At 40.7% G+C, this 21,957-nt stretch overlaps 1 protein-coding gene across 7 annotated transcripts in view; it reads left to right on the top strand.

The window, feature by feature from the left end:
• Positions 1-21,957, top strand: part of WASF3 (WASP family member 3) — a 128,838-nt gene that overhangs the window by 40,327 nt on the left and 66,554 nt on the right. For 5 of the 7 annotated variants that reach the window (XM_088793365.1, XM_088793361.1, XM_088793363.1 and 2 more), the window contains one exon: positions 16,739-16,833. The gene's annotated coding sequence lies outside the window, so the exon portion shown is untranslated. Of the gene's footprint in view, positions 1-3,061; positions 3,219-16,738; positions 16,834-21,957 lie in introns of those variants that run through there. The other 2 variants (XM_088793366.1, XM_019736523.3) reach the window with 2 other exon arrangements.

The raw sequence follows: 21,957 nt of genomic DNA, 5'->3' as shown, positions 1-21,957 counted from the left end.
TATCACTTGTCTTTAGTACATCACTCTCCCTGCTAAAGTTATCTCCCTCAAATGCCCCTCTTCTGTTGCTTCCCTCAATGAAGTTCCTTCAGGTTGTCCCACTTGCGGAAACTCTGCTCTGCCTGCCCTCTCTGCAGTCTGCCCTTCATCATTTCCTCGGGCTTTGTTTCCCTCCTGTGTATTCTCCCGCTGGCTGGGCCCTTGCTGCTCCAGAGAGTCTTGTCTTAACTCTCGTGACTTCTGTGGCCTCTGGCTGGATTCTGCCTAGAAGTGCTCGCACTGTTCACTTAACATTCATCTGCAAATTCAGCTCCAAGGAGGCTTTCCCTGCAGACCGTTTTCCAGTGACAGCTTTCTTCTCTGTTCACGTACTGCTAGGACAGGATCTTCAGTATCACCTGTTGGCAATATTTATTTAGAGGTTTGTATGCCAGTCTGTATGATTATTATTTATCTGTGATTTCATGGCACTTACCGTAGACACTATTGTAGAAAAGATACTTAACAAATATTAGTTGAGTGAATGAATATCTCAGCAGAAACATACTTTGAGTTGATGTCTTTTTGGTGGTCTTTCTTCCTGCTTCTGTCTGGTATCATTTCCACTCAGTCTGAAGAACGTCAACATTTTTTGTCGTGGAGATCTGCTCTGCTTTGGTTTGTCGGAAAATATCTTTCAATTAAAAAGGAATCAAACCTTTTATTTTTAAATAATTATAGTCTCACCAGAAATTGCCAAAAAATTAGTGTCCCATGTACACTTTACCCACCTTGCCCAGTGGGGACATTTTGTATATAGCTGGTAGTACAATAGCAAAACCAGGAAACTGACATTAATATATTACTGTTATTAACCAGGCTACAGACCTTATTCGCTGTTGACTGTAGTTTAGATTGCATTGGTGTGTGTGTGTGTGTGTGTGTGTGTGTGTGTGTGTGTGTGTGTGTGTGGTTCTGCAGTTTTATCACGTGTAGATTGGTGTAACCCCTGCCGCAGTTGAGATGCAGTGCTATTCCATCATTGTACAAGATCCCCCTCGTGCTGTTTCTTTGTAATCTCATCCAGCCTACCCCAGGTACCCTGTACCCTGTTCTCCAGCTCGATTGCTGTGTCATTTTGAGAATGTTACAGACATGGGAATATGCCGCGTGTGACCTTTTGAGATTTAGCTTTCTCATTAGGCTAAATGCCCATAAGGCCCTTTCAGGTGGTTGTTTGTATCAATAGTTCATTGCTTTTTATTGCTGAGCCTGTACATCATTGTATGGATGTACGAGAGTTTGTTCAGCCATCCACCCAAACAACAGTTGAGCTGTTTCCAGTATTTTCATATTATGAATGAAACTGCTATGAACGTTTGTGTATAGGTTTTTGTATGAATGTAAGTTTTCATTTCCCTGCGATGATACATACCATGAGTATAATTACAAGGTTGAATGGCAAGTGCATATTTAGTTTTGTAAGAACTTGCCACACCATTTTCTGGAGTAGCTGTGCCATTTTACATCCCTACCAGCCATAGATGAGTGATCCAGTTTCTCTGTATCCTCAACAGAATTTGGTATTAATCGCTACTATTTTTTTATTTTAACTCTTCTAATAGGTGTCTAGTGATATCTCATTGTGGTTTAATTTGCTTTTCTCTATAGCTAATGATGTTGACTAACGATGTTGTCCATGAATGGTAATGATTGGCATCCACGTATTCTAGATGGGAGGCCTTTGTTGCATAGTTGGTTTCCAGACATTCGCTCCCAGTTTGTTCGCTTGCTTTTCATCCCCTTCACAGTCTTGCACAGCTCAGGAATTATAGACTGTGATGCTTTTGTTTTTGAAAGTACTTTTGCTGGATAAAAGACTGTGTGTGACAGGGTTTTCTTTGTTAGCATTCTAAACTTGTCAGTCTGTTGTAGTCTGACTTTCATGATTTTTTACAAAATATAGCCTTCTTAAATGTGGTCCTTATTGCTATTCCCTATATCCAATATGGTTTTTTTCCCTCTGTTTGCTTTGAATATTTTATTTTCTCTTTATCTTTGGTTTTCAGCAGTTTGGCTTTGATGTGTCCAGGTGGGGTTTTCTTTGTATCTGTCCTCCGTGGATTTGAGCGAGCTTCCTGGGTCTGTGGGCTGAAATCCTTCAAGACATTTGGATCAGACATTATTCAGGTATTTCTTCTGTCCCATTCTCTCCTTCTTTACCTTATGGGACTCCAATTACACATGTATTCAAGCCGTTTGATACTGTTCCACAGATTTTGGGAAGTTTCATTATTTGTTTTTAATTGCTTTTCTTTCTTAAAATTTGAACCTCCTCCTGTGTCCAGTTTGCCATTAAGCGCATTGAAGGAGTTCTTTATTTCTAAAGATGTGATGTTTATTTCTAGATTTCCTATTTATTTATTTTAAAAAATTCCCACATGTATGAGAGTACCTTTCTCCCCAAATCTCTTCAGCAGCAGGTATTTTCACTTTTAATTTTTGCTAATTTAATGGCTATGAAATGATATGTCATTGTTACTTCATTTGCATTTAAGCAAATATATTTAGCTATCTAGTTCTGATTTCATTCTGCGGAAATTCTTCACTGTTCATGGTCATCTGCCCATCTTTTCCACAAAATCCTTTAGTACATTTATCCTAGTTATGTTTGCTGATTGCAGTATCACGGTTATATATGGGTCTATCTCTGTTGACTGTTTTTTTCTCTTGTCTTTGAATTATGTTCTTCATGTCTCAGAATTTTTTATTGCGTGCTGGACATTGTATATAGAAAACAGGAAAGACTGGGGAATATCTACCCCCAGAAAACGGCCTGTCACGCTGCTAATGTGGGGCACCGAGCTGGGTCTGGACTTTGTAGCAGCTGTAAATTCAGTTCATCATTAGCTTCAGATATTTTGAGAGTGGGGTCAGGACTTTATTTTCAGCAGAGCTTCAGAATGAGCCCCAGCCAGACCTTGGAGATCTCTTTATGCTTTAGACAAGCTGCCAACTTTCTGAGCAATGGGAGATCTCTCTTTGTTTTATAGCTTGGCTGCTAGTTCTTTTTGGACACTGATGAATTCTCTGCTCTCTACGGTCTGTGGTTTTCGGTTCCTCAGGGGATCTCTCTTTGCTGTACTGTTCTTTAGAGGGATTTCTCTCAGTGCTGTTGCCTTCCTCCTGGTATAGGTCTGCTGCTCTGCATCCAGGGAAGTTCACAGGTGCCTGAGATGGTAAGTCTCTCAGCTCTTCTGCTTGTCTGTTCTTTCTCTGTGTGCACTACCCATGTGTACTTGGTTAAGACCGTCGGGAAAGAGTTGGCAGGTAGGTGCAGACTTGCTGTGCTTCGGGGGCTCCTTGAGATTCTGACTCATCATTTTAGCTCACATGTAGACATTGAAAGTTTAACAGTTCAGTTGGTATTTTCTTACCCTTACCTATGGCAGATTTTTCTTCCTGTCACTCTGCCAGGGATGAAAACAACTGTGGATCAGTTCTTTCCTAGAAAGGCCATGTCAGTATTTGGTATTTACTTCACTAAGGTTTCTTTGTGTTCTGAGTTTTCTTATGGGTCTTTTTTCCCCTTAAGTCTTTGGTTTTATGGCTTTATTCAGCGTATACTCATTGTTAGGGAAATTTTCTTTACTAATATTTTTTCTTAGCTATAAGTATGTTTAACATTTTGTTACTGAAGCATTGATGGTATCTGTATTAATTTCTCATCCTTAGGTAACCCGCTGTCTGAAGCAGTGGTCTTCAAAACCTTTTGATTACGTGCCTCACCATAAAGAATATGAGCACATTATTAACCAATGTTACCCCAACAAATTTAATGAAAAAGTAATTTTAAAAATGAGCATAGACCCCCAAAGTATGTATATCCCACAAATTACATACGTTAGCTTATTGAACTGTATTTTCACATTTAAGACATGCATTATAATATTGATAAAAAAATTTTAAATTTATTTTGTTTTCATGTGATACTGTTGATGATAATGGATATAAATATTTCAGTTCATTGTTTTGATGATTTTGAAAAATGTTAAATTGATTTTTTGTAGATCTACTTAGAGCATGATTGTTTTTAATGCATCTGGCTGACAGGAAGAGATCATATATGGACAAGTGTCAACCTTGCCATTTTCCTGTTAGCTTATTCTTGTTTATCAGGATTGCTTTTGATCCTTTTGTTGTTGTTGTTCTAGGAATCTTTTCTTTATTTTTTTTTTAACTCCTCCTCCACTTTGTGAGGCTTAGTTTCGTTAAAACTGGTTAAATTTGTAATTCCACTTGCCTGGGCCCTGTTGCCTGCAACCCTGCAGAATGTCATAACCTGCTGACAACTTTTGGAACGAGCTCTATTTCCTGACAGGGTAGTTTTTTACCTTGTGTGATATGTGACTGCTGACCTATGGCCCATATGAAGACATGATGTCTTACATATATTAACTATGAGTAAACTTCACTTCTTTCTCTCCTCCCATTCAGTCATTGTGTCCCCATCCACCCCACCCCCACCCCCACCGCACCCCCGCTGGTGCCCTGCACTTTCTAGACGGTTGCCCTAGAGAACTAGAGCCAGTTGGGAGCAACTCCTCCTTTCACATTCTCAGAGATTTCATTGCCTTTGTTCAGGCAACTCTTTTATTAACCCTGATAGAGTAGTTGTTCCCTGGGATCCTTAAGGGCCCCGTCTAGGGATCCTTCTGGAAGGATCCATCTGTGTAACGTTATAGAATGGACATTACAGTCATCTTATAGGATTTGCTTTATTTAAATAATGGAGACAAAATATTTCCAAAGGTACCATCTACTATAAATGGACTGAGGACTTCAAACCTTGCCTTTGCCACTTAGAAGCGTGTGGTAATAGTCAGTTACCTGCTCCTTGAAAAGTACTCATTTGTTAATTGGGGGTTATAACTCCCACCTCCACCCTCCTCGGAGGATTAAATGATGTACTCCATGCAGAGGGACACAGTGGACTTCCCAGGGCTTGCATGGCTCATCTAGGTTACTGTAGAGAGAGATTCTGGCATTTACCTGTCGTGTCGTGGTGGAGTACACAGGAAGGTGAGTGGAGTGGATACCTGATAGCTTTCCATTTCCTGAGTTGTCTTTAACAGTGATTATTATTTAATTTCAAATGAAGGAAGATGGGATAGACTACTTCCAGTCTCCGGAAGCAGGTTTTCTAGGTTTGAATCTCAACTCCATTATGTACTGTGGGACCTTGGACGAATCACTTAACTTCTCTGTTCCCTAGCTTCTGCTTATATTTTAAAATGGAGATAATAATAGCGTCTCCCTCAACAGGTTTGTGGTGAAGATTAAGTGAGAGACGAAAGCACATCAAGCACTTAAGCAGAGCACCAGGCTCGCTATGGCAGGCTCCATAAGTGTTAGCTGCTGTGCTTCTCACGTTCTTCTCTTTTAAATGCCTTTCTGTGTGGGCAGATTTCAGTCCAGCAGAGAGTACATGCTACAAATCCCAACTAAAAAGGATATTTTAAATAAGAAATCTCACAATGTTCACAGGAGTTGGGATGCTTTTTCTGTTGTTGGGTTGTTAGTTTTGGAGGCCAGAGGTGTTGGGCTCCTCTTTTGATGCCTTGAATCTCCTTGTGTTGGCGTCATCAGCAAACGAGAGCAGGAGTATCCACCCTGTTCTTACTTCCATCACCTGTTACCTCCCAGAAGGAGCGGTCCACAGGTCTGGTGAATCTGAAGGTGGTTTCCCCTCCTCAGGTCCTCTCCCCACCTTCTCACTTGTGCCTTCCTCCCTTTCCTTAATTGTTACAGGAGCAGGGTGTCTGGTGGTGGTGAGTTCTTTCTTGGCAGCAGGGTAGAGACCATCAATATATAGTAGTTCTTTGAGGCTGACAATGCTTCAATTTATATGTTATGAGGTAGAGAGGACCATAGTTTGTTGAAATGGCATGATTTTGGTGTTTAATTGTAAAGCCTTTTCAGTATTTTTAGGCGCAATCACTTATTCACTTGCTTTCAGAGTGAATTTTTAAATTGCTGACTACTTTTTGTTAAAAAAATTTAAAGGGTCATTAATTTTAAGCATTGAGATTGATACAAATGGTATTTAATTTCTATATTTGCAATACATCCAAATAGATACAATTATACATCTTCGACATCTGAACTATATGGTATTTATTTTATTAAATGTCCTCAGTGGTTGTGAGCGGAGAAGATACAATTGGATATAAAACTTGCTAGAGTACGTTTCTATTTCAAGTCTAGACTATCCCTGTGTATACGCTGGTGCCACTTTAATTTCCTCAGTTTACTTGGTATGTGGAATCATTCAGTTATTTCCTCGTGACCTGTGCCGAAAGGCTCTAGAGAGGTGAGGCTGACCTTTGAGAGAGTGGGCGCTTCTCGACTTAGAGAGCCGGATGCTGTTGACTACTGGGGATTGTGGTGGGTGAAGGAGAGAATAGAGGCAGAATCTGGACCTTTGATACCTTCACGCCTTCTGGGGTGACAGGTTTAGCTAGCGTTTAATGCAGAATTCAAGCTATTAAAAAACTGCGAAAGTAAAAGCATGTTTCCTTAGTTAACATGAGGATTTCAAGTATCAAAATACCTACTGTTCGGCACATTTCTGCCCTTTCTTTGGTGAATGGGCCATCATTCTCTTTACCTGTAGAAATCACAGAAAAACTGGGTCAGGCTCATCCACTCAGTTGGCCACTCGCCACAGCATCTGCTTGTCATTTGGAGATGGCTGAATGCGACGACCATAACTCGAGAATGAGAAGGCACGTGTCCTCTATATACACAAATGCGACGTATCAGGACTTCCCTGTGGCTACAGCAGCCCAAGTGACACTGCCTATTGGTGGCAAATGTGCTTCTCACCTCCTTGTGTGAGGGCAGGTGCATGCTTAGCTGTGGCAGTAGAGGGTTAGCAGCGACCATGTACTAAGCCTCTGCCGGCTCACTGGGTTCCTTGCCCGTAATCGCTCGTCCTCCCCTTCTCGTTATACTCTAAGGGGAGGCGTGAGGCCTGTTTTACAAGTGGGGAGGTTGAGGGACTAACTTGCGCAGAGTCCAAAGCTTTTGGGGGTAGACCCAGGTGTGGAACTCAGATCTCTGATGCTCACACCTGTGCTTTGCCCTTTCCCATGCAGCCCCTGCCCCGGGAAAATGTTTCCTACAAGATCATAGTGGATGCCACTAATTAAATGACTATCACTTAATCACTAGGAGACGGAATTTCATGTTAGAAATGTTGTAGTTACTTTCTGGGTGACTGAAATGTTACTCATTTCCGGTTGGTGACATTTTCCCACTGTTTCTGTTCTTCTCGTCCATAAGCTCTGGCGTCTCGTGACGCGGTAGTGAGCCACCGTCCCTGATTACTTTAGATATAGTGTACCTTAGGGTTTGACCAGAGGCTCAGGAGAATTGAATGTAGACATGTCGTAAAATGTTCCTGCTCTGTTTGTTAGTCTTGCTTGAACACACGGGGTCCCCTGTGGGTGGAGGTTTGTGGACCCATTTGTTAAAGTGGTTGCTGTTATACTTCACCCTGGGAGGAAACAAATAACTGAGTGGCTTGTCAAATTGCACATGAAATCTTTATGTCAGGCTTTGTATTACATAGCTAGCTTTGAAATGTATTTTGATTCTGGGATATGTAAAAATTGTCATGGTAATGAAAAAAAGAAACCTCTGCAATGCAGCATTTACATCTGCTGTTTCCATCTGGTAATGTGCAGATTCCTAAGTATTTTTGTTCATTTATATCATCATTTTCTTTGTCCAAACTTCAGACTCAGCGTCTGTAATGGAGCCAAATGGTAACCCTCATTTAGTTCTGATCCGTTTGCTGTCCCACAGGGGTCGATTGCTGAGTGTGTGGCATTTTAGTCTGGCTTGGAAGAGGAAGAATATGGGGTCCCAGGGAGTACGAGTGACTGCAGCTGGTCCCTGTGTTACATTTGTCTTTCTCTTGAAATAGCTTTGGAAATGCTATGTGAGCCGAAGGTGAGGCAGAAGGTAGCACCCCTCATGCGGCCAGTCACACAAGGCTCGAAGGGGCCTGAATGGTACCCGTGGTAGGCGGTGGACTGCGGTGGCGGTGCGGGCAGCTCGGAAAGTCAGGGTCAGGAGCACCGAGGTGGGGCTGGAAGTTCCAGGAATGGGTCCTGACATAAACAGAACCCAGGTGAATATCAGAAGTAAGGCAGGTCATATCAAGGAACAGATAACAGTGGATCACGTTCTTGGGGACCAACCATCGGAAACCATGGAGAGTGGAGTGGGAGAACAGCAGAGACTCAAATCATTGTTAAAAAGACATCTTTTACAGTTACTTATAATGGCTTGGGGACGACTTCCAGGGTTTCCTAACCTACTTGCGGCTAGAAGGTGGGGCCAAAGCTAGGAGCAATGCCACAGTCTGGATTCTGACATTCGGAAAAGAGACATTTGCCTACTTGATCCTTGGAGAGGTGGCATCATAAGCAGTAATTTAGTGTATGTCTGTCATGTACATGGTATTATTCTAAACATTAAGAAATATAAAATTACATTTTTACCCTCAAGGGGCTTCTCATGGGTTGAGAAGACAGAGCATATCCATCCAAAGATAAAGCACAGGGGAAAGGAGATGTGTTGGCAATTGCAGAGATGACACTCACCGTGAGTTCCGCTGGAGTGGGAGGGAAGGAGTGATCTGGCTGGGCAGGGAGGTCCAGAAAAGGTGCTGGAGAAGACAGAGTGCGTCATGGAAGGAGCTGAGTTTGGAATACAAGGTGGGACTTAAGGTGAGAGGATGTACGTGTGTACCTCTCCCACCTTTACTTGCTGTTTCACTCTTTCAGCCTGTTTCCTAATTTATAAAATAAATTTTTACCTTTCTCGTTTGTGTCGAGGCTGTTGTGGAGATTAAATGAGATGATGTATGTGAAAGCCCTTTGTAAATGGCATCATGGATTCAAATGTAAGTTGTTAATAATTTGCTATTTGCAGTGGAGAGCCTGTTGGGTTACAGCTTTGTTTTAATTAATTCATCATATGTAAATGGAATCGTACTCTTGCAATCAAAGGTGTTTAATGAAGGTCATGATTAGATGTTAGAGGGAAAGAGTCAAGAGACTTTTTAAGTAAGGTTGTTCTATGTCTGAGATTTCACTTATAAATACATAATTAGTATTGAAAATTAATGTTTAATATGTATCTGAAGTTTTACATTTTTGGTTAATACAAAGAGGAAATATATTTGAAAAGTAAGTTACTGAGCTGTGAAAAAACTAGGAGTCCATTTAGTTAGCAAAATTACATGATGTTTTTTCATTCTCTATTCAGACTATTTTTAGCATCTCTTTGAATCAGTGATGAATTCTAGTTGCAGGATTCAGTAATTAAAGCAGAGAAAAATATAACATCGTTTAGACAAGGAAACCTTTTTCCTTGAGTTGGATCTGTTTCAAGGTTTACACTGTTGTCTTCAGGGGCCTCCCAGAAATCATTGGTCTGTCATCTCTGTGGGGTCTCAAAACTACAGGAAAAGCGTCAGAACGTTAGCCAGGGACACAGCGTCCCACTTCTGAAGAAGGGAAGTTGAGAAAATTCTGGGATTTCTTACCAGGTCAGCTTGTTGCATCTGTATAATCTGCAGAATTCTGGAGCACATTCTTTCGAGGCTCCCTGGGCCTGCCCTTGTTTTCCAGTCCCCGAGCCCTTCCTGTGGGTCAGTTCACCCCCCCATCAGGACCTTCGTCTGTCCTGCTCCTTTCTGTTCTCCATCCTCAGGCTGCCTCTTGAGCATTGCATAAGAAACTGCCGGGAGGATGACTGTGGCTTCCACATTTGTCTGTACATTGTAGCTTGTTCCATAACGTTGCTAAACCGCTTTTTAAAAGCTTGCTCCTAGTCAGCAATCTTTCCACAAGCTGGAAGCCTCATTTTATCTTGAACAAGTTATTATTAGCTTGTCCTTTCATGCCCATTGCACAAAAGCTTATTAACTGTTTGGTTGAATGGAAATGAGTGTTTTGTTGACCCATATTTTCCTGCTCTTTGCCCGGGTGGAGCCCAGCACTTAAAGTGGTGACCGTGGGGCCACCACGAGGCTGCCGGCCACAAGGCAGGTCCAACTTTTACAGTTGAAGTAGGTCAGGAAGATGCAGTGTGATGTTTTTCAATTTTCAATCCTCGCCAGTCAAGAAAGTTATTTGACAGTTTTTTGTGTTTGGCATTGAGCCAGGTACTAGGAATTAAAAAGGAAAATGAAAAATGTATTTCATAGTGAAGAGAGAGAAGTTAGGAGTCAAAAATAATAGGATTCCTAGGGGGCTGCCCAGAGCCAAACCTCTGTACCACAAACATTAAAAACGTTAAAAAAAAAAGAAAAGAAAAAGAAACAAAAAAGCTTAACAGTCTAGCAGAAACATCATATAACTAGGTAATCCATTTTTCCTTTGATAATCGATCCTGTTTGCCACGAATTTCTGAACATTTTCAACCTCTAAATTCTTTGATCGCTTAGCAGGTCAGAACTTTGTTGTGGATGAATAGCTGGGCAAATTTAAGACCAGAAGTAAATCTGAATTTCTTCAGTCACCTTGGTTTTAGTTTGTTGTGTGCTCATTATTTGTTCACTCTGTTTTGTCTGGGCCCAGCATCGATGGAGCGTTCACTGTGAACCCCTTTCTGTGCAAAGCCTTGGGGAGCTAAAGACGCGGGTGACACTGGCCCACCCTGATGGGTGTCGTGGTGGGGACAAGTTGGAATGCCGGTGGTAGAGTGGTAGGTAATGGCAGCAGTGGTCGAGGCCAGCTTCTACCCATGGATTAGCTTAGTTAATTTTTGTGGTTTGGGGAAATTTATACTGAAATGACCCGTCTGGAGTCTTCGAGTGTGTCAGTGGAAAGGGCAGTTTGACCTGGAGTCTGGCTCTAGAGCTCTCAGCACTGTGGTATTTTGTTTCGGCCCTCTGGTTACTAAGGTGGGCATAGAGAAGGGGCACATGGACCCTGCCAAGCGGCTGAGCAGTGCTTTGCAGCCGAAGTGGCCTTGGAGTCCACTCACTAGTCAGAAGGGGCCTGGAGGCCTAGCCAGCGGGGAATGGCAGGTGGAGGGAAATGCAGGTGTGGGAGGCAGTCAGGATGTGATTGCAGCGTGAGAAGTGGTGGAACCCACCCTGCAGTGGCAGCTGGTGCCAGGAGGGCAAGTCTGGGATCGTGTCCCCAGGAATTGGCCTTGGCTGCCCCGCAGGGGGGCAGAGAGGCGTCTTTCTAAGCCCCAGTGTGCCCAGCGTGCTGGCCGTGTCAGGCACCGGCAGGCTGGCTGCGTTCCTGGGAAGATGTGCTGCTTCTCCCAGCTGCATCTGACGTGTGCGGTTCCAGCTCTGGGTCTCGGAAAGCACAACCTGGAAGGCAAAGGCCGGAGGGACCGCAACGTGCGCCCCACCGTCACACACCTGGAAGCTTGTAGAGTTGGAGGGTTTGGTAGACTGATTGCAGTGGGTAGCGCAGAGTGCATTGTTTAAAGTCTTGAAGATGTAGGCTTTACCTGAATACCCAGAAAGCCTCACTTCAAACAGTGTTTCTCGACAAGTGGGAGTGCGAACTCCTGAATTCCGCCTCCCAGCAGCGTGTGCAGGGATGTGGTAGAGCAGCCGGCACTAAGTGGGGCGGGGCTCGGAGCCCCTCCCGCTCTGGTCAGCGCTGCGCCTCAGGCCTGTGGGGAGACTGGCGGGCAGATACACACTCTCCGTTCAGGAGCAGGCTCTGGATCTGGGAACGTCCTTCCTCATGATGTCCTAACGTCCAGGGGGTGATATGGCATTTATCTTTGTAATAACTTTGCATATCTGTGCATCTAAAGGACAGTGATGACCCTCTTGGTGTCCCCTTGTTCCACATGCAAGTTTTAACCTGTCTTGTTTATTGCACCGGAGCTGCGGAGCCTGCTCTTCTCGCTTGGCACTTTGCATGTGTCTCCGTTGTCACTGAGCATTTTCTAATTTTGTCTCATTCATGGTCATCTCTCTTACCCATGGTAGGAAGGCAGTAAGTGTTTGATGGATCGATGAGTGGTTGTAACTGGGCTGTCAGATTCTCTGACCAGGGACTGTTCGCCCAGAGGTATTGGCCATCCATGGATGGGGTCAAGTCATATTATGTCAAGAATGGATCATGCTCTCACCATAGTTTACTGAGCAGTTATTGTTCATTAAGTGAAGGGGAAGAACATGTTGTTTTATGACCCTTGTATTTAAGTCTGTGATAAATAATTTTTAAATGAACAAATTACTCAAAACTGGGAGACTTTGTCTTCCCCTGCGCTCCCCCAGAATAGTTAATGTGCTTTTCTCAATGACTAACAGGAAGTGAACCCGGCAGATGGGCACCCACTGCGTTCAGTGACTATCGGATCACTGACACAGTTGTGCTTTACTTGCAGCAGTGCCCCTCTGCTGCTGGCTGTGCCTTTCTTGGGCTTGTTTACTGTTACCCAGCAGCTGGAGCTTTCTGGGGGCCAAGACCTTGTCTTATTACGTAACATAGTTTTCCCCCTCACCTATGTAAGAACTCACTTACAGGTTGAATTGAATTGTGGGGCCAGCTAAGTGTGTTCCTATGGCTCTGAACACAATGGGAATTGAAGCTCAGATAACTACCTGAGAGGCCGAGGAGGGAAGCACAAGGGTTGCTGTTTTATCGTGGTGTTAGACGTACACTTTCTGCTAAAAACATTCATGTTAGACGTTGTGATGGGATGTTTCTCTGAAGCTAATAGAGGCTGCATGTTCTAAAGTGTCTAACAGTGTTGTAAATAGAGCTTTATAGGTGAATAGCTAAGAACATTAGTGGCACAATCTCATGGGTAGAGAGGAACTTAGAATCTGAGTCTGGTTAAGAAGGTAGCACTGGAAAAAATGGGGAAACAGACATCTGGAATATGTGTGAGTGCCAGCTCCTCATTTCTAGAAAACTGGAATCTGGGAGCTTAAGAGAGATGACAAGGACCAAAATAGGAAGCAAATCCCAATACAATCAGATTAGGGTAATATTGGCAGATTAGCAATGAGTCATTTAGACAACTGGTTCTCGGGCTAAGTTGTTTCGTATCACAATTTTTTTATTTCATACTGACTCTGCATGTTGTGGATAACTAAGATTAAAGGGCATATTACTAGGGAAATTTTTGTTGACCTTTTAAAATGCTCTATAGAACAAAAGAAGGTATTTCATGAGATAAATTTAGTCATTTTTCTTACCAGAGTACAGAGGAATGTAAACTGAATGTAAACTAAACTGCATAGGCGGTGAGTGGTCTGTAGTGTGTTTGAAGTCATCATAAAGCTGTCCGGTCCCTTTCCCTGCCCTCCCCTCCCCTACTCTCCCCTCCCCACCTCTCCCCTTCCTTCCCCTCCCATCCCTTTCCCTCCCTTTCGCTCTTTCTCTCTCTTTCTCTCTTTCTCTCATTCTCTCTCTCTATCTCTCTCTCTGTCTCTCTCTCTCTCTAAGAAAAAGACATATCTACACAGTTACTTATCCTGGCTTGATTTATTATCATTGGTTTATGATTAGTTCCTAAATTACAACTTGCTATGGTTTCATGATAGCGTTTTCACGTTTTGTTTTTTTTCACTGAGTAGCATAAGGAATTTTAATTTAGTAGTACTATTTTAAGAATTGGATTGAGATCTGGAGACAGCATGAATACATTTCAGTGCTACCATACTGAGGGCCATATTCGAAACCCGAACGAGCAAGGATAGGTACCCCTTTGATGAGATTTTAAAGGGAGGAGTCCTGAAAGATCACCCAGCTTCTTCCTCTGTTAATTGACTTGGTCATTCATTTTTTTCCAACAGTTATTTGGGTGTCTATATGCTCTTCATCTTCTCGGGTACTGGTAATAACCCCTCAGCTCATCCTCTCAAGCCTGAAACCTTAAGAGCTGCACTGTCCAGCCACAGGTTGCCATTTAAATTAACACTAATTAAAATGAAATAAAACAAAAAACTGCGTTCCTTAGTCACACTAGCCACATTTCACAGGCTCCATGTGGCTGGAGGTTGCCATACTGGACGGTGGACAGTGTCCACTGTGAACCTGTGCGTCACTGCAGGGAGTTCAGCCAGACGTCTTGCCTCGGTGTTCTTGACTCCACCCTCTGACACATCTCAGCTTCCCATCCCCTCCATCACCCAACACGTTCATCTCAAGTTTGTTCCCCTCCTCTTCTGCCATCTGAACAAAGGCCCTCATGTTCACAGCGCTGAAGCCTTCCCTGCCTTCCGTCTCTCCAGTGGCAGCTGCTCCCTCCCCTGTGCTCTGTTGATACGATGTAGGCATCTTTGACCTCACTGAATGCTAATCCCTTGTCTTCTGGTGGACCAAGCGGTTCTTGAGGGTGCAGGACTGGGCTTTGGTTCCCAGGGTAGGGCCACACACAATGCCTGACACGTTACCACAATAAATACGAGTGTATTGAGCAGGTGGGTGAAGGAGGCTGACCTAGGTTGCATTCTGAAGGTGAGGGACAATTTGGTGCTTGGAGACCAGGAGAGAAGAGGACATTCACGGGGGAGCAGGGAGCATCCTGGACGCGAGCCCAGTGATCGGAAATAGCAGGGCAACTCGGCTCCTAGACTGAAGCCACAGGGGAGCGTTTTTAGCACCTCTCAGAGCTTCACCACGGCACATGAACAGAACTTGAATTCCGGTGTTGCATATAAATGTGTTTCCCTGGGCTTGCTAACATTACACCTCTTAGTAGACATGCTGGGGTGCTGGGTTTCAACTTAGTAACCTTAATCTGTACCTTCAGAGGAGTGAAAAATAACTTTCCCCTATAAATTAGGCAACACTCTCACAGAATCTAGTTAATTCTTCAAGATCTTTATGGTTATAGTTATAACTATAAACTATATAAACATGTTTGTGGCTTATGTCAGACATGTTAGCAGCGCAGTAGGAAAGAAAAATGCATGTGTACGTGTCCAAAAGGAAGCGGTCGAACACAATAATGAAAAAGTGTGACTGTGGCCAGACAGACCTATCCTAACCCCGCCTCTTCCAGCTATGTCATCCTGGGAAAGTCACCTGCCAGTCCTTCATTTTCTCATGTTTAAGTTAAAGATATGTCACATATTAGCACTATGCTTAGTCCTGAGTTAGCTAGTAACACAATAAGTTACACAGTCTTTCACAAAACGGGAATGGTCACAGTTGTGCCTCCCAAAGGAGGAGTTAACATGTGATTGGTAAACACAACTGGTCATGCAGAAAACACATATACCAGACACTCTTCTGGCCCTTCTGCTCAGTCAGCTTGATAGAACCATCTCTAGAGTGAAGTGTGTCGTGCTGATTACTTTCAAAATTGTGCAAATAAGATGATCTGATAGAAGTCAGATTTGCCCCGGATAATCTAAAACCCAGGGATAATTCTCCGTATTTGGAAATAAGGTGAACACGTGTGCAAATCACTTAGGAAAAACTCACTTTTTTTCCTTTCACTCTGTAATCAAGAGCTTGCTGTACAGTACAGCTTCTACCGACGGGGAAGGAAATCATGTGCTGCTTTTCATTTTAAATAAGCCACCTCGTAGGACGTCTGTAAATTGGAGTATCATTGATCTTTTTATTTTTCCCCCCACACTTTTAAAAAGATCCTGACAGTCTTGACTGTGTAGGTTCTCGTTATCTACTAGCCTACATATAACTCACGCGTACCCAGGTAGTTCTCTGTAGTAGGCTTAAAGTTGCTTTTCTTCCCCATGCAAATGGCACCCTTCCCCCTTCCTCTGCCGGCCTGGCCTTTCCCTAATCTCACTCTTCACCCCTGTCGACCTCCCCCGGAGCTGTTTGATAAACCCCACCCCACTTCTGGGTGCCATGCTCTTGCTTTTGAGCCTGTACTTGATGACATTATAATTAGTCACCTTCACTAGACGGTGAGTTCTTTCACAAGCAGGCATTTCCTTATTCATTCTTGTGTCTGCAGTCTTTAAAGGGGAGGGCTCACTCCTACAAGGTGCTTGGTAAAGTTTTGCTGACTGAATGAATGCTTTATTCACTAAATTTTTCCTGTATGTGTTCTTCCTCAGTCAACCATAGCTCTGTTTGGGTAGGAAACTGTATCGTACTTTTTGGTCCTTCCAGCACACTGGTACACGATGTCAGCTTGTTCTGTACACTTGCTGTTAATAACAGTTGCCCTGCAAACACTTTATAGGGTCCATCATGCAGGCGTTAAATCTTTGTTACTATTTTATCCCCATATGTGCTATTAAGATATGTATAATGTGATCACCAAGATTTTTACTGAATTTAAGTATTTTTGTGTGAAAAATTAATACAAATGCTCATATCTGATAGAGTTCTTATGTGAGTGATCAGTCGTGAATTCATTATGGGCAGTAACAAAACCTAAAATGTATGCATTGTTGTTGGGTAATTGAATTGAGCAGTCCAGTGGAATAAGCCTATAATATACTTGGCTTTTTGTTTTTCCGTCCGTTAGCTATTATTTACTATGATTCCTTGAAGTTAATTTCAGAGCTTATTCCAGGATAGGGAGTTGGAATTAATACAGGAATTCACATACCTTACTAGCTTCTTGCTCAAAGTAATTTAAAAAGAGCTACTACTGGGACTAGAGCTCCCTTGATGAAGTTGTTGAAATGTGAAATTTGAATTTAAGACATTCGTGAAGACTTGAATGCACTTTGCTTACCAGTATTTAATTCTTGTTTTCTTTTTAGCTCTAATTTTGATTGCTGTTACTCCTGATATCTGAGCCAAAGCGGTGATGCTACCTGAAGGAAATTTTGGCAACGCATAAGTCACCACTTACACGGTAAGTGTGTGTGTGCACCTTTTACTCTTAAAGCCATTTAATTTCTATAATGTTATACTTTAGAATTTTAATTTGAAATAGAATAGGATAAACTATTTTAATATTTCAAAATATTAATGTATTTTAATATATAAGTATTAAGACATAATGTTATAGAGTATTTGATCCTAATTAACAGTAAGAATTTGAAAGAGAAAAAAATTTAATTTGGTGTGTGCATTTCATCCTAATTTTTGGTATGAACGACAAATATGGCTATATAATGTATTTCTTATGAAACTGGGGTCTCGTTTTCCTCACTGTATATTTTTCCTATTTTCTTTTTATTTCCCGGGGTTTAACCAGTTCCTTAGTGTCTGAACCTTGCTAAATAATGAATGGGTATGAAAAGTCAAGATGATAAAACTCAGGCCTGGTCGGTTTTTACTATAACTTACTCTGAACTGAAGTGGTGGCGATTCCAACAGTGGCTAATATGAGGTTTTTCATTATTTAAAGATTTAAATTATCTATATTCTTCTATCTTTGAGGGATGATTCAGGAGTAATGAGACACTGCTGACTAGTAATACAAGTTATTCCTTTGAGCTTCACTTTCCTCGTGTACAAAGTGCCAGCATTTATCTTACATGTTTTTAGAGCTGCAAAAATCAAATGAGATGATGTATGTGAAATTGTCCTTTTCTTTCTTTCTTTCTTTCTTTCTTTCTTTCTTTCTTTCTTTCTTTCTTTCTTTCTTTCTTTCTTTCTTTCAGAATAGAGGGAAAATAACAAAAGCCTTTTTGGTTTTGAGAAGAGTACTGAGAGAGAACATATTGCTCTAAATACCCTTTAGAGGAAAGGATGTTGGAAGACTTGATATCTAATCCTATCTCACCTTGATCTTGGGCATATTATATTAATTTACTATCAGAAAATGGATTTTGATTCCCATACTTTCCCTTTGCAAGTACTTTTTCAGGGGTATATCTCTCTTCTTTGACCACAGTGGAATTAAGCTAGAAATCAGTATCAGATATCTGGGAAATCTCCAAATATTTTGAAACTAAATACCACATTCTGAAAATCCCATGGGTCAAAGAGGAAGTCACAAGGGAAATTAGAAAATGTTTTGAATTGAATGAATATTAAAATACAACATATCAAAATGTATGGGATTCAGTACTTCAAGGGGAAAATTACAGTGTTAAAGGCTTACATTAGAAAACAGAAGTTTTGAAAGAATAATTTAAACTTTCACCTTAAGAAATTAGAAGACAAAGAGCAAAGTAAACCCCTAAAAAGCAGAAGAAAATAATAAAGAGCAGAAATCAATGAAACAGAAAACAGAAAAACAATAGAAAAAAAGATCAGTGAAACCAAAAGCTGGTTCTTTGATGAGATCCATAAAATTAATAAACCTGTAGTCACACTAATTAGGAAAGAGAGAGACGAAGAGGGAGGGGAGAGAGAAAACGAAATTGCTAATATCAGAAAAGAGAGGGAGCAGAAATTTCTAATATCAGAAAAGAGAGACCATCAATGTAGATCCTACAGATACTAAAAGGAAGATAAGGGAATATTATGAGCCACTTAATACATTTGCTAACTTGGACAAATTTCATCAAAGACACATCTACCACACCTTACTCAAGAAGAAATGGATAACCTATATAGCTCTTTATTAAAAAAATTGAATTTGTAGTTACGAAAGGAAGTGCTATGCCCTGATGGACTCACTGGTGAATTTTACCAACCTATTAGGAAAGAAATAATACCAATTACATACAAACTCTTCAGAAAATAGGAGGAAGGGCACACTTATTTTATGAGGCTAGTATTACTCTGATACAAAAAAGCCAAGATGTTTCTCAAAAAAATATTAGTAAATTGAATAGTTTATGTAAAAAAGATAATACATCATGCCAAAGTACCATTCATTCCAGAAATGCAAGATTGGTTGGTTCATCACTTGAAAATCAATCAGTATCAGCCAACTAAACAATGGAGTTTTTAAAACCCACATGAATATTTCCGTAGATGTAGAAAAAAACATTTGGCAATATTCATTATCATTCATGATTAAAACTCAGGAAAGTAGGAAAAGGAGGGAGTTCCTCAACTTGCTAAGAGATATTTATGACAATATTATAGCTAATACTATTGGTGAAAGACTAAATGCTTTTGCCTAATATTAGGAGCAAGGCAATTCCTATTTAAAATTGCCCTAGTCAGTGGAGTAATGTAAGGAAAACAAATAAAAGGCATATAGATAAGACAAGAAGAAAAGTCATATTCAGAATTCCCATGACAAGAAACCTGAGAAACGTAGATTTTAGCCTTCTAGTCTCTGTGATATAGGGGAAAGGACAGGAGATGGGAATAGATGTTGAATGCCAGTAGACAATATCTACTATATTTTGGTTTCTGTGAGTGTGATCTGAAAATCATAAAAAGCAAAGCAATGTTTATATAACTTAGCGTTTTAAGTTACTGTTTTCTTTAAAGTTTAAAGTCAGCATAATCTGTTGGGATAGTTTTATTTCAGCATTTTCTTGTTTCTACTGATATATCCAGAAAGCTGTGTGTAGTACTTCAAAGTTATGTATTGATTTAAACTTCATTAAATAGCTCTTGTTTTTTTAATTTAAAGAAAAAGGCTATCTGAAACAATGTCAGGGTGTCCTCTTAAATCTGAAGAGGGCAAACAGAATTATTTGTTAAATCTGTCAATCATCATTTAGTTTTGGATGAGTTCAAATTGTTTTGTATACTTGCTGTTTGTATCTTAGAATGCATTGATATGTTCTGTATAATAATATAAGCCACGTATTATGCTCATTGGTTTCTGTTAAATAATTTCCAAATTCTGGCTTATTTTTACCATGGTTCGCAGTGTAGAATGGAGGAGATCTTGTGTTCTAGTCCCAATTGCCTGGGATAGTTATTTGACAAGACAGTGTCTCTGGATGGTTTTGCTGGAATCATTTCTAAGTCTCAGAATAAAATAGTTTTTCGGCCTAAGGAGAATGCTTACAAATTTACACAAATATGTAATTTAATAACTATGCATTGCTACTTTAATTACATATTAGTGACCATATCCATTAGTGCTGAGTACTTGGTATGGCAGAGTGGTGTAGTAGAGGGAGTGTAAATTTAGGAGTTAATAGGCAGTCTTGAGTTCAAATGCTGAAAACATACAAGCTTCAGCTATTGAGCAAAATCTACTTAAATCCTTGATCCTCATTTCCCTCATCTGTAAAAGGAGGATAGTAATCTTTTTATTTCCAGTTTTATTGAGAAATAATTGACATCCATCACTGTATAAGTTTAAGGTGTACAGCATGATGGTTTGATGTACATGTATTGTGAAATGACTACCACAATAGGTTCGGCTAACATCCATTTCCTCATATAGATAAAATAAAAATAAAAGAAAGGAGAAAAGAAAAAAAGGAAAAATTTTTCTACTTTTCATGTGAATTGTTAGGATTTACTCTCTTAACAACTTTCCTATGTATATCATACAGCAAAGTTAGCTATAGTCACCATGTTGTACATTACATCCTTGTACTTATTTATCTCATAACTGAAGTTTGTGCCTTTCGAGGATAATCTTGACGAGCTGCTGAAAACATAATACTCAGAGCATCGAGCAGACAGAGGGTATTCAAATGGTGACACTAATAGAGAATCTTCTTTGGAGAAACATTGTAAGACTTTGGCATCTGAGAGATTTGGTTTTGAGTTGGCTTGGAAGAATTAATATTGTTAAAATGCCCATATTACCCAAAGCAATCTACAGATTCAGTGCAATCCCTACTAAAAATATTATGGCATTTTTCACAGATATAGAACAAAAAAATTAATGAAATTTGTATGGAACCACAAAAGACCCCAAATAGCCAAAGTAATCCTGAGAAAGAACTAGAACGATACTGCAAATAGTAATCAAAACAGTATGGTATTGGCATAAAAACAGACACAAAGATCAATGGAACAGAATAGAGAGCCCAGAAATAAACCCACACATATATGGTCAATTAATTTATAGCAAAGGAGCCAAGATTACACAATGGGGAAAGGATAGTCTTTTCAATAAATGGTGTTGGGAAAACTGGACAGCCACGTGCAAAAGAGTGACACTAGACAGCTGTCTTAACACCATACACAAAAATTAATTCAAAATTGATTAAAGACTTGAATGTAAGATCTGAAACCATAAAGCTCTCAGAAGAAAACATAGGTAGTAAGCTTTTTGACATCAGTCTTGATGAGTTTGTGGATCTGACTCCAAAGCAAAGGCAACACTGCATTTCGTATTTGAAAGTTGCTAAGAATAGATATAAAGTCCTCGTTACAAGAATAATTTTTTTGTGTGTAACTATGTGTGGTGACAGGTGTTAACTAGACTTATGTGGTTATCATTTCACGGTACAGCTGACCCTTGAACATTGCGGTCTGAGCTGTGCAGGTCCACTTACACACAGGAACCCAGGTTGTTCAAGGGTCAAATGTGTTTTCCACCCGAGGTTGTGAATCCGGGTGTGCCAAGGGCCAACTTAAGTTTTATGAGTATTTTTGACTACAGCGGTGGTCGCCGCCTTACCCCGTCCTGTTCAAGAGTCAACTGTACATGCAGATACCAAATCATTATGTTGTACACTTGAAACGAGCATAATGTTGTGTGTCACGTATACCTCAAACAAACAAACAGACAAAAAAACTGACATCTGACTGAGTGGGTTTTGAATTTAAGTTCTTATGCTTACTAGTGAAGTCGTTTTGGACAAGTTATTTTTGAGCCCTGATTTCTTTATCTGTTAAGTGGGGGCATTACCAACCTATAAAGTTGTAATGGGACCTAAGTGATGTAATATATATAAAATGCTTATGTTTGTAAGATGTTTCCATTTATCCTCTTTAACCAGTGTACCACCATTAGCTGTATGATTTAGTTTCTTTGGTGATTTTTCTATAAAGTTACCTGGAAACGCTGACTGATCTCTTTTTGTGGGTGACCATACATAGTTTGTTGTTGGAATGTGTTCAGAAGAAAGGAGCTGATAGGATGCCCGACTTGATGTTTGGAGATCAAGGTCACAGGTTGCAAATCTGAGTTATTTTACTATTTAGTAGCTCT

Source organism: Rhinolophus sinicus, chromosome 16, assembly GCF_057876585.1.
Source record: "Rhinolophus sinicus isolate RSI-liver-muscle chromosome 16, RSI-T2T, whole genome shotgun sequence".
NCBI lineage: Eukaryota > Metazoa > Chordata > Mammalia > Chiroptera > Rhinolophidae > Rhinolophus > Rhinolophus sinicus.
Note: the sequence above shows the minus strand (reverse complement) of the source record. Positions and strands in the feature narration are given on the sequence as shown.